At 50.1% G+C, this 13,602-nt stretch overlaps 1 protein-coding gene across 1 annotated transcript in view; it reads right to left on the reverse strand.

Annotated features, from left to right (window-relative positions):
• pear1 (platelet endothelial aggregation receptor 1) overlaps nucleotides 1-13,539 on the reverse strand; it is a 29,149-nt gene extending 15,610 nt beyond the window's left edge. Inside the window, exon 1 of the mRNA XM_028426290.1 lies at nucleotides 13,409-13,539. The gene's annotated coding sequence lies outside the window, so the exon portion shown is untranslated. The remainder of the gene's footprint in view (nucleotides 1-13,408) is intronic.
• Nucleotides 13,540-13,602: the final 63 nt, after the last annotated feature.

The raw sequence follows: 13,602 nt of genomic DNA on the forward strand, positions 1-13,602 counted from the left end.
TTTGTGGTGAATACGAACGTTTCTCTGCCTTCTCGTGCACATATCTGCAGTTCAAGTCACTGCCTTCTGGAAAGTTGTGGATATTTCCTGTTATGAGAAAAAGACTTGATGAATAATCCGTCCCTGTGACGCTGCCAAGGTCGGCCCGCTGCATTTCTGTTTACAGCGTGTCCTCCGTGCTTCAGGATGAGGGTTATTTCACACGTTTGGACCGTTAACAGCTCATTGAACTGGTTTTAGATTGGCTGCTTATCACCGCTGGAGGTTTTGGCTCCGTGAGGCTCTTCTGATAAACTCTCCTACCCACCGTCAGGAGTTCATTCACCGGCTGGCACACAACACCACAAAAACAGCGTTTTAAAAGAGCGGCCATGTGGCTTTCATTAGGCGGAGTCATCCACTCCAGCAGCCGCTTCATTGGACTGGGGGTAAATATTTTTCATTACCTTCTTTTCATTTTAATTGTGCTTCATTAGAGAAAGGCTGCAAACCGCACGAGGATTCTTAAGCGCTGAGAACGAGCCTAATGAGTGCAGGCGGAGCTGTTCTGAAGCTGTTTGGGTTACCGAGAGGGGGGAGGGAGGAGGGAGGGCAGGTAGACGTCTGGAGCTCCAGGTGGTACTATCATCATCTGGAAACAGGAGTCTCTTCAAGGAGGCAACGCCCCCTCCACATAATAGTCTTCAACTCCATCACACTCAGCTGGGAGCGGCCATTGTTCCCTTTGAGCTTCTTCCAGCTCTTCTCATTCAGACAGAAAAAAACACAAGTAGTTTTTTTTTGCTGCAGTAACGTATGCACACCTCCATCCTTCACATCCACCCACCAGCCCTGTAATGTAAAGCCTGGACCGAGATCAGTGAAAAGCCACAATAAGTCGACTGTACGCCAACATAGTTCTGGTCTTATTTGTGATGAAAAACACAGACAATCTCATTCAGAGCAGCCAAACTTTCATGTGGCTCTATAAACCAATAGAAAATAGAGCAAAAACACCACACACACACACACACACACACACACACACGCTGAGCTCTGATCATGTGTTTTCATGTTCTACAGACATCAAATGAGTCCCATACGCTGGGACGGGTTCAGAGAGAAGCTATTTTTAGTCTGACAGAACGTGTTTTTGTGTCATTCGCCGGACGGTCTCTCCGCTGTCACGGCCCGGAGCAGGGGCCCACGCCTGGCTCCACACACCGTACCAACTGCGGAATGTTTACCGGCCCCACGATGCTCTGTCCAGAGCCGCCCGCACCTTCAGGGGCCTTCGGTGAAAACAGCCCAAATGAAAACAGATGACCTGTTTGATATGACTCTCGGCAGAAACTGCACTCGTTCCCTTTCAATCTCCGGCCCTTCAGGAAGCACATGTGCTGATGGCTAAAAATGATTTTGATTGGATTTCATGCAGCTGAGTCATTTTGTTGACGGATGAGTTTCCCCCATGGACGGCATGTTAGACAGGAGAGCTTAAACTGTAACACGGCCATCAGCAGGCTGGCGTAACAACCTGTTAGAGGAAGAGTTACAGCTCGGAGCCCTGCTGATGATACATGAGGATAGATTAGCTCAGCAGCTAGTAGTCAGTTCTGTGTCCACAGCTTGTTGCTAATGCTAATTGTAGGTGAGCAGGCAGCTGAGGCTTTATGATGAGGTGTTTTATTAGTTTTTATAATAAACAGCACAAATTATAATAGCTAGTGGCGTAGCTTGTTTAGCCAACAGAGATCGGCACGTTTTATGTATGCGACAACAATGATGTCATTTAATGGTGGCAGAAAATGACGGCGGTAATGTTCTAAAGTGTTTTACTATGCAGTCCCTACACTGAACTCCACACAGCCTGTGTCATCAGCACCCAGTAGGCAGACAGGCTCTCCTAACACAGTATCTTCGTTAGACACTGGGGTCTGTGGGGAGTGGGGCAGCCTCAAGTGGATGGTGGAGGAACTGCAGTTTGTAACACGTAGGCTTCATTCCTCACAGGCTGCCACACAGTTTATTCCTTTGTAGCCCTGTGGAAAATAAACTCGGGGCAAAGCTGTGGTAGTTCGACGGTTGTTTACATACGGCTTTTGAACGCGACCCGGAACCGGAAGTATCACGTCGCTAGCTGGACGTGATATTTCCGATTTGTGTTTAGACCTGAGCCAGATGTGAGCCAATCCAGCTAGATCCACCTCCGAGAGGTGGATTGAAATCAATCCAGATATATCTGGATTCGCGTTGTTCAGACTCAGAAAAAAAACTATCCGGATATCTCCAGATACGGCCCGAATCCCGCTGTAGCCGGATTGAGTTCTCCAGTGTGAACAGGGTCTAACAGAACTCAGTATATTTTTCTATTAATTTATTAAGACCTTGTTCTTGTTTACAGTACCTGGTGACCAAAACATGCTGCAATATGAGAATCATTTCAATGACAGTCATCAGAATGTTTTCAGAGATTACTGATTTAATGAGTCTGTTCAGTGCCGAACCAGTGGGTCCCAGAGGGAGGCGTGAGGACTGGAGAAACTCCAATAACATGCCATTTGAACATGGAGGGAGCAGAAATGAACAATCATTGGTCTGGTTTTAGACTTTACTCCTCAGGGCTCTGCCCACATGGAGTCACATCCCCCTCACAGATCCACAGGAGTCTGTGGCAGAATGTAGAGGCCATGACATCATCAACTGGAGACCAGCGCAGCGACCAGCAAAAGTCAAAGAGGCGGAGGCCAAAAGACCAAAAATCAGCTGTTTCCTGGCAGCACACAGGCCTCACTGCACCATGATTAAAGCGCCGCTGTGCACCATTACACTTTGAGATGGCTCTGTAAAGCTGCGGTGTGTATCAGTGGCTTGAGCAGATTGAATTGATCGCCCTGTGATAGTGATCATTACGTATCAGAGCTGGACAGCAGAGCACAGGCGGAGCTTGGTGCTGCACTCTCACAGTTCAGCTCTTAGAATAACAAATCTATAAAACTGCTCCAGGGCAGAAACTGGAATAAATTACTCCTCCATGTGACACACCGACCGCAGTCCCCCCCCCCATCCCACCCTCATATTAAACCAGAGTTACTGTAAACTGGAAATAAAACCCATAATCCTTTGCATCTGGGTTATCGTCTTGGCACAGGACGGTTTCTGCTGCTCAACCGCAGTGAGGCTGGCACACACAGCCTTGCCTCATGTTGGGTGGGTGGGTGGTGTGGAGAAACAGGGATGCCACACCCAAAAATGTAGTGTGAGAACACACACACAAAAACACACGAACAGATTTCACGGCATTTTTCAATCTTAGCACATTATCAGCCTGAGAGATCTTCCACAGGAGGCTCTGTGTTTACAGTGAAGACTGCACACAGTAAGAGGTGGTCACACACACACACACATGCTGGAAAAAGCTCTTTAGTGGAAAACTCTTGGCAGCTTGAATGCAGTTGACGGTTCTTGGGGGAGTTGCATGACAAAAGGATGATCTAGGAAGGAGAGAAGAGGGGGGGCGCCAGAAACCCTGAAGCCCGACTCTCACTGAGTTTATCTGCAAGATGGATACGATGAGCTCTCCAACTGTTAAACCTGCACGCTTTTTGTCTCCTTACTGTCTTCTTTAGACGGTTATTCTGAAACTGCCTCTTATCATCATGCAGCTTAGTGTGAGTTTCCAGTAATAATAACATGGGAGTAAATGATCTGCACCCTCTTCAACAAAGACTTAAACACAGCGACAGATGCCTGGCGCAGCCCGCCAATGAGTCCCATTTTAAAGCTCCGTTAATTAGCCGCGCTGCTGCAGTGGAAAGTCTCATGAAACCATGTCAACTCTGTGTCACCTCCGCACCAGCATCGGGCAGCCTCTGGCACTGCAGGTTCCAGAAGGACCGATGACCTCACGTGCCTCAGCAGCCAGTAAAAATCAAACAGAAGAAGGTATATGTAAGGGCAGCCTGTAAAAATGAGCAGTAAGAGCTTCAATGAGTCAAACGGCGCCACTGAGCTGTTCTTGGAGAGGAGGATTCAGTGTGAGGGGGCTGATCAGGTCAGCAGGTGATGTATGAGGGTGGAGTTATGTCCCACCTCGTACTACATCTTGTGTCCTGTCTGGTGTGACCAGCACTCAGAGACCTCACTGGTTTGGAGCCTGTGGACCCAGCGGGCTGACAGCTGGCTCATTTAGAGTTTGTGGTGGATGACTGCATGGACAACACCGCTGTGCTGTTAGATCATGTGATCAGGGATCAGGTCAGAGGTCTGTGCACAAAGCTTCTCACAGGCAGTTCAAAGAAGTGCAGGATTTAAGATCCAAGAGGATGCAGTGTGATGACCACACCTTTTCCCACGCTGGCAATGACCAGGCTGACGGATAAGCTGTGTGTGTGTGTGTTTATCCTGGAGGGGGACCTGAGTGCGGTCAGGAGGTACTGCAGCTGATGTCACAGCTTCTGTCCCTGTGGTGATGGAGAACAGAGTCTGTGGATATCAGTGGTGGAGGTGATAAGGTCGCCATGGTAACACCGTTGTTTTGTGGACATAAACATGGTGTAAAATAGAGCAGAGTTTGTCTGGCAGACAGCAGGAGCTGCAGCAACATGGCAGAACCCGGTCTGCATCAGTTCTGCAGCAGGAATAAAACGGCTTTAACCAAAGAGACTGAAGTGGAGCTGCAGTCTTCAGGGACGCTGATGAAAACAAATAAATAATCCTCCTTCACAGACTGTTTACTTTCTGCAGATGTGTGCGATCTGATGTGGTTTACTCTGTGTTTTTGTTGAGCTGGGCCTGCTGCCAGCTGGAGGCCGGCACGTTGGAGGCTCGTGCGCTCGGTGCGAACTGCCGCCTGGTCCTCCGCAGGCCTGACCAAAACCACAGGCAGGATGGCTGCGGCCCCGCTGGTCAGAGAAAGCAGAAGGGTCCACAAAAACAAACTCCAACCGTGTGATAAATACTCCCGCTCACCTCTGTGGAGCAGGACAAACACAGCCCCGCACCGCCTGGACCCGGGTCACATCTGCCCTCTTTAAACAAGACTTCCATCCAAACTTCAGGCAGTGAAATGGTGGAAAACCCAAAATGGAGGCCCTGGCTGAGGTTTAAGAGGGACATGACCATACAGACCCGTAATTATATGTGCTGTAATGCTCTGCGGATCACACTGGTGCAAAGACAAACACACAGCTCCGCATTGTAAACTCTCACAGTAAGAAGCAGGAGGAAACCCTGTTAAACTGTCCGCGCGTACTTCAGCTCAGAATCACTGCTGCGATGGGGAACGTCACTTCATGACAGCAAGAACAGATCGTTTCATGTCGCTGCTCGCCTGATCACAGCCACACCAAGATGTCTGCCATCAGAATCCTTAATGACAAAAACAGTGCGATTACACAAGTTACTGTTCGTTGTGGAAACAATGACTGTGAGTGCTTTAAAAGTCAAGATGTGGAGCATCAGAAGATTTTAAAATGAATAAATGTGTTTTAATGCATCGAGTTTCCAGACAGTGAAACAAGGAAACATCACAGAGGCGCTAAAAGAAGAAGCAACTGTAACCAGCTAATGCTGATAATGCTAACCCTTTCTCATCCCCAGAGCTGCTCAGTCTGTCCTCGGTCCATCCAGAGGTGTTGGTGTCTCTGGTCCAGAACTCTCCAGCAGCAGCCTGTATGAGGGTCTGCTGGATCAGCTCCATGCTCTCTGCTGGCTGCAGGGACCAGGCTTCTAGTCCTCCACGCTGCCTGATGTCTCCTGATGGGAGTTCAGAGACCGCTGCGTCTTTGTCCTCACAGAGACATGGCTCAGAGACAGATTTCTGGACACACACGGCTGGTTTGGTGCTGACAGACTCGGCTCGCCGTGGTGGCTGCTGTGTTTACATCAGCTCAGGTGATCCCTGGTGGAGCAGAGGCTCCACTCCACAGACCAGAAACCTGAGTTTATTGTAGAGAAGAAGACCGTCAGAGTCACACTGAGTCCGGCTGCAGGTATCCGTGGTTCTGTGAGCAGCATATTTGAATGTGTCAGGTGGATGACTTGTTGGAATGTCCTCCATTGTTTCGGCATGAATCACAGACTGATTGTTGGTCAGGACACTTCCCCCACGTCTCTTCCTGTCCTTCACAGTCTTAACTGCTGCTCTGCTGCTACCCAGGAAACCCCGTCTACACTCAGGATACAAACATGATGTTTAATGACTTAATGATAAGGCGGCCATGCCTGTGATGTGACGGAACGTTTTTCTGCTAAAGATGTGAAAACATTTTTATTTCACCTAGCACATGCTGGTTATATGAAGAGTGTGTGGATCCAGGGACACTGCAGACCTCCAACACCCCTGACTTCTTTTAAAACGTCGAGCCTCGTCCTCCTCGTCCCGCCGAGTGTCTTTTTGTCTCTCTGCTCTCAGGAACAAATGGTTTCTGTCCTCCGCTTTTATTTCAGGGTCAGGAAGTTGTGGGAAACTCAGCTACGGCGGGAAGGCTGAACCTCAGATCCTCCCATGATAAACTGTGCAAAGACCCACACTCCGTCCTCCATATTTATCAGTAACATATACAGAACGGGCCGCGGGGTCAAGAGCCTTCGACATGTTCATACGAACTTATGAGCTGCAGTCATCACACACAGACACACACAAACAGAGGACCGCCGAGCCTTCAGTCCCTCCTCCAAAGCTTATTATGACAGGAATTGATCTGATAGTGGAGAATTGGAGTGTGTGTAATTATACAGCATCTCTTTGTGTAAACAGGAAGTGATCTGAATGGATGTAACCTCATTTAAACAGTGTGAAGAAGAGTCGTTTTAGATTCTGTCCCATGGATCAGTATCAGATCAAAGAGCCTGCTATCACAACAGGCTGCTGGAGATCTGTGGAGTTAGCTAGTAGCAGTTAGCATGTCTGCAGTGTTTTTATCCACTGTGGTTACACTGCATGGCTACACGCCAACATTTCTGTGGTTGCCATGGCCACATCGCAACAGTCCGACTCATTAAGTGGGAAATGGACCAATGGATCCACTTCTGATGCCCATCGTCCATCTTACACTCTGACACCTGCTGCATCGACGGAGAGAAACGCTTGTTTCGTCTCGGTCTGCAGACGAAGCTGGAGAGACGAAGCTGGCCTCTGCTCCACACTCACTGACCTCCACCCACCAAATATCCAGGAGACACAACATCAAACCAAGGCTTCGGACTGCACGAGGATCAAAATGTGACGCTGATATCATCACTGAGACTTTAGGACCTCGCTGCAGGACGGTCAGAAAAACAGGTACGAGTGTGGAGAAGAATACAAAGACCTGTGATGGTTCAGTTGGTCCACGCTTGACTTTGGACTCCTGGAGGATCTTCGGGTTTCAGTGCCCCCGCTCCGCCTGCAGCTTCACAGCCAGCTCTCCATCACTTGTTTGTACGAGGGGGGAAACGGGCCTCCGCTGACGGGAAACACAGAACCACTGCAGGCTGCCAGAACTGCCAGGTCATCACAAACCTGCACGGAGCTGCGTCACAAACACAGATGTGCGCCTGCTGCATGTGCCTCAACACACACACACACACTTTTCTTTCCATGGTGTGCTGTGGCTGCACACTGCTCGCTGTCATGGCCCTGACCCCCACAGCCGGAGCGTGTTCCAGGCCTGCAGAGGCTCCACTCACTGCCACAGCTCTCCTGAACGGAGCAGACCTCCGACTGGATAAAATATGAGCTTCCTGGTGGGCCTGTGTCCTCCAGCAGCATAAAACCGATCCCCGTGCAGAGTCTGAGTCGCATCACAGGAAGCGCCGTGCTCTGCTGCGACAGAAGAAGCAGCAGCTTTATGTGCGTCCTGGAGGACCGAGTCGTTTACAGTGAGAGACTGTGGCCACGCCACATCTGGATTTGATTAAGGCAGCACGCCTGATGTGACTGGATGGCAGCTTGGGTTTCTGCTCTGTGCAGCAGCTCCGAGCTGCAGACCGTCAGCTTCTCTGACTTTTGTGTCCACATATTCCAACCTGAAGCCTTTCAGTTTGTGGTACGATGTGCAACCAGAAAGCACAGCTGCATGATGTCCCTGCAGGCAGAGCTGCTCGCTCAGATACAGATGTGCGGCTGGCTCTGACAGAGCTGCTCCGCTCGGAGTCCACCGGAGAACTTATCAGTGATTGTCTCCACTGCCTTTCCTCCTCTATCTGTCCTCCAGGAAGTAACAGCAAATTCCTCAGACTTAAGCCCCGGTGATTTACAGGCCTACCGCGGGCACATGGTGCGCTGCCTTTCTGGAGGACGAGCTGGAAACCTGTAACTTATTAAAGTCATCATTTTAAAGCCATTTTTTCACGTGTGGCGTAAAAGGCTCCCTCTCTCTCCAGATGGGCCCCCTCCTGCAGGCATCTGGACGTTAAAGCCTTATTTTCTTCACTCAGAAACCGGAGCCACGTGTGCTACCCCGAAGGTGAACCCTCCAACATGTTCCTTCACTTAGTCCGAGTCTGAGTTCTCTCCCTGCAGTGTCACCGGACTGAAACGGTTTCAACCCGCTCAGGTGCTGCTACTAAAGATCATTTCTTTTAACACCATGTAGATCAGAGAGCAAAACCTCTGGAAACATCTGACACATGGACTTTAAAACCTTTTTTGCAGAATGCTGTATACAACTATACCCAGTACAAAGTCTCAGATAGTGGAGAGAAAGAAACAAGTTTATGAAAAAACGCGTCAAAATAAATAAACTGATCTCAGACCGTTAGACCAGCCGCTGCTCTGTGGACCGACTCACAGTTGGTGCCTTTAAATCACTGGTTTTAGCCGCCGCATGGTTGCAGATGAAAGCTCCAGTTAATTGAAAACTCACAACACATTTGTGTCCGGGGGCGCCTCTGCTGCGACACCTGCATATCTGTGCAACACAACAGGAAGACGAGTTCCAGATCCAGACCGCCACACAGGACATCCTGGGCAAACGGCGCTGTGGGAGGCCAGCAGGCCGCCGTGAAGCCCGGGACCGAAGGAAGCCGGGCGGGGACGCTCCACACTTCTCTGTCTGAATGAATCCTGTCAGCACGGCGCAGAGGCAGAGGGCGTCCTGTCAGCGCTTCATCGATGATGTCTGAAGATAACACGCTCGTCTCATTATGTTTAATGAGAAAACTCTGCTTCATTATCGTCTGTCTCATCTACACAGAAACAAGTTCAACTGTGTCCTCTCTGTCCCTCTCCCTGTCTCTCTGTCTCTCTGTCTGTCCCCCTCCCTGTCTCTCCGTCCCTCTCCCTGTCTCTCTGTCTGTCCCCCTCCCTGTCTCTCTGTCCCTCTCCCTGTCTCTCTGTCTGTCCCTCTCCCTGTCTCACTGTCCCTCTCTCTTTCCCCCTCCCTGTCTCTCCGTCCCTCTCCCTGTCTCTCTGTCTGTCCCCCTCCCTGTCTCTCTGTCCCTCTCCCTGTCTCTCTGTCTCACTGTCCCTCTCTCTTTCCCCCTCCCTGTCTCTCTGTCCCTCTCCCTGTCCCTCTCCCTGTCTCTCTGTCTCACTGTCCCTCTCCCTGTCTCACTGTCCCTCTCCCTGTCTCTCTGTCCCTCTGTCCCTCTCCCTGTCTCTCTGTCTCACTGTCCCTCTCTGTTTCCCTCTCCCTGTCCCTCTCTGTCTGTCCCTCTCTTTGTCCCTCTCCCTGTCTCTCTGTCCCTCTCCCTGTCTCACAGTCCCTCTCTCTTTCCCCCTCCCTGTCTCTCTGTCCCTCTCTGTCTGTCCCTCTCTCTGTCCCTCTCCCTGTCTCACTGTCCCTCTCTGTTTCCCTCTCCCTGTCTCTCTGTCCCTCTCTGTCTGTCCCTCTCTCTGTCCCTCTCCCCGTCTCTCTGTCCCTCTCCCTGTCTCACAGTCCCTCTCTCTTTCCCCTTCCCTGTCTCTCTGTCCCTCTGTCCCTCTCTCTGCTGTCCACAGCAATAAAACACTGGGACAAACAAAAGGAAGCCAGTAGGAAACATCTTGCGTGCACATCCAGGTCTGCATCTCAACACTCTCTTCCTCTGTCATGTCAACAAATGTGAGCCAGGACTAGAAACGTTGTCCTCTTCCAGCAGCAAACCTGCGCCTGGCTGCTGGTCTGACTTCTCTATGAAGACGCCGTTTTTCCAGAGCTGGTGTTTTTTTGAGTAATGTCGACGCTGACAAATAGAGATAATCTGTCATCCTGCCTCTGCTGAGCTGAGGTTTGTCTTTCAGAAGTGGCCTGGAAAAACTGGATTTAAAAAAAAAAGGGAAAATCGGTCTCTCATAAAACACAAGATGGACGACGCTGCGTTTGGTGCAGCTGGTGGAGTGGGTCTGTGTTTCAGCTTTGTGTGCACGCGGTGCCAAGCATGACATAAAGCTCACATCACATCTTCAACTTCTCATCTCTGAACGACAAAACAAACATCCTCCAACTGCACAGCTGATTTTACACCAAACACCGAGCTCAGCCCGCCGGAGCCTGCACCCCGCGGGCCCTCGGCCCAGGCCGCCGGAGCCTGCACCCCGCGGGCCCTCGGCCCAGGCCGCCGGAGCCTGCAGCCCCGCGGGCCCTCGGCTCACCGTGGATCAGTCCAGGTCTCAGGTTTCATTTGGTTCCAGCCGTCCTGCAGAGACACCGCAGTGAAATCCAGCCCCTCAAATCTTAATGAACAATGTCTCCACTGCTGCTCCACCCACCAACCACCAACATAAGCAACTCCAGGAAAGACCCTCACCACAGTACAAGTAGTCTGTGGTCAGTCCATCAGCCCGCAGGAGGCCCCTCCTCCTCCTGCTCCTCCTCCACCTCCTTCTCCTCCTCCTCCACCTCCTCCAGCCCCAAACCCCCCGACCTCTGCTTTTTATGATTTGAGCCAGAGCCCAATGAAACTGTACATGTTCCACTGTGAGCGACCCAAAACCCCAGAGCTGCAGGGCCGCCGTCCAATCTGCTCCAAATTATTTGCACGGCTGCAGAGCACATGGGGTTGAAAGGCTTATATAAGCCTGTGGTCGGAGTACTCAGCCAGCGCCACCTTCGTCTGAATCCCCCGAGCTCAGCAGGACTATTTATACACCGAGGAGTCTTCATCACTAAAACTCAACCTGAATCTACACACATCCGGTTAAACTCTGAGCTAAATGCTAACAGCATGGTCACAATGTCCTCCAGCTTTAATGTACGCTAGCTTAGCTTAGCTTTTAGGCTAAACTAAGGCTTCAGATGATGACTGACCAATCAGAATCCTGCGAGGAAGTGATGTCACTTCTGAGCGTGTTCTAGAGTTGACTACAAATCCTCTGCAGACACGCTACAGTCCCTCTTACTTGATTGACGGACGGTTCATCCAATCGAAGCCTCTGTCCTCTCTGTCCTCACAGGTTCTGTGGACCTGAACATCTGGAGTGTCAGTCATCTCTCAGAATGAGGCGCGGGCCAGTACAGCGACATATCTGGTGCCCTCCTGTGGTCAGAGCATGTCAAAGGTTTGTGTAACGTTAAAATGAACAAAGTAGTTTTGATGCCCAAAGCTACGCTAGCACATCCTCACGAGTCTATGGGAGCCTCATGTGTGTCAGCCTCATGGCTTCTCACCATACTCTTATCTAAATGTCCCTTCATATGTGAGGACGTGTGGGTCTGAAGCTTTGAAAATGAGAAGGTCTGCTGATCACTGAGGTCCACTGTGACCCTGGGGGGCGCCGCCTGTGCTCCAGTGAACAACACAAACAGAGCTCGGGCTGTGATCTCACTTCAATAACGAGTCAGACCCCGTCAGGACAGAGTTGTGGGTTTCTGAAGACGACACACAGACTCTCTGGCTGCCCGGTGTGGTGTTACCATAAATCGTAGTGAAGTCCAGACTGTGTGGGATCAAATGTTACGGACTGCGAGCGCAGCTCCCCTTCTGTCTGTTTCTGACTCGTCTCTTTGTGTCTCTGCTCAGTGTCCTCTCCAACCCAAACATATCCAGTAGCCAGTCTGAGATGCAGCCCTCTCCTGGACAAACACAGGGCGAGTCAGCCAGGCCTCCAGCTGTCGGATGCTCTCTGTGGGCTCAGCTCTGTTTACGGTGTCACCTGCAGAGCTCAGCTCACCGAGCGCTGATCTGCAGAAACAGCCACACATACAAAGGAAAGTTCAGCCTGCAGGCAGAGAGGCGTCCTGCAGGGTTCCGTCTGCACCAGGTGGCCCAGATCTACTCTCATACTTCATCCCATCAGATGTTTTTATGAGTCGAGAGGTGCCAGCGCCTCCAAATCAGAAAGCTCTTCATTCACAAGTCACAGACAGAAAGTGCAACAAGGCCAAGTTCACGGTGATTCATGGCTCAGCTGAGGAGCAGAGAGCAGACAGCAGCCTCCTGCCTCCCTGAGCCCGACGCCCAGCGCCGCATCCAGTGACAACAACAATCTGTGGAGTTAAATTAACGCTGCTCTGCAGAGAAGACCATCGAGGTCTGACTTCATCAAGTTTACAGCCAGACAAAGCTGCACTTCTTTTCTCGTCCTAATTTTTTTTTAACAAAAAAGATTTGTGGCTTTTTCTCTTGATAGCTTAGAGCTGAAAGTCCAGACAGGAAGGAGGCGATGAAGGAAACAAAAACACAGTATGACCAATAAATAAAAAGTTTTCTTCAATTTTCTGAAATCAGTTTTAGAGAAGAAGAACTCAGACTTTTTCTGAAGTTAAATCTTTAAAAAGAAAAGTTTTTGTTTTTTTATTTCACTTTTTCTTTTTTAAAATAAATTTAGAGGAAACAAAGTCATGGTAAAAAAATAAATAAATAAATAAAAATCCAAATTCTGCCTTTTTTTTAGAATTTTGAGATTAAATTTAAAGGAAAAACAAAGTGGAACATCAGAACGTGGACTTTCTATGATTTTAAAGTCAGATATGAGGGGAAGCGTCTGATCACACTGACGCTCTTTCATGTGTTCTAATGTGTGATCGGCTCCACACATCATCGATCATCTGATGACGGTCACTCCGTCACACACAGGATGTCAGGCAGCCTGCAGCCGCCTCAGCGCCACGTTTCAACGGCTCCTCTGTGACCCGGACAGGGTCCAGGAGCTGGATTAAATCTAACACCTCAAATCAAGTGCCAGAGGAGGAGGAGGAGGAGGAAGAGCAGAGAGGAAACAGCAGACCTACTCCCAGCAGCTTTTCCGACTGAGAAGCAGAGCAGCTAAAAACAGAACGAAGACTGCAGGAGGCCGCTTCAACAAAGAAACACCAGGATTCTCAAAACCTCAACCAAACCTGAACCAGAACAAGATGAGTGTGCAGGACTCTAACCAGCCGAATGTACAGACAAGCAGCAGAAGAAGAAGAGAAACATTTAAACGTATGAAAGTCTGTGCAGACTGACAGCGTTTAAAATGAACTAAAGTCTGAGTGAAACATCCATCTGTGCTCCTTCAGGTCGCTGACCGCATGTCACTCACCTCACCGGGTCCCGCAGCCTCCGCGCACAAACCTAATCACCCCCGAGCTGCAAACGAAGGAGGAAGAACGGAGCGTTTGTTTTAGGGACTCACACACTTCAGAAATCCTCAAACTGTATAAACACTGAGAGCAGCGCAGAGAGAGAGAGGGAGGGAGGGAGGGAGAGAGAGAGGGAGAGGGAGCGGGGCATCCA

Source organism: Parambassis ranga, chromosome 16 (genome assembly GCF_900634625.1).
Source record: "Parambassis ranga chromosome 16, fParRan2.1, whole genome shotgun sequence".
In the NCBI taxonomy this organism is placed as follows: Eukaryota; Metazoa; Chordata; class Actinopteri; family Ambassidae; genus Parambassis; species Parambassis ranga.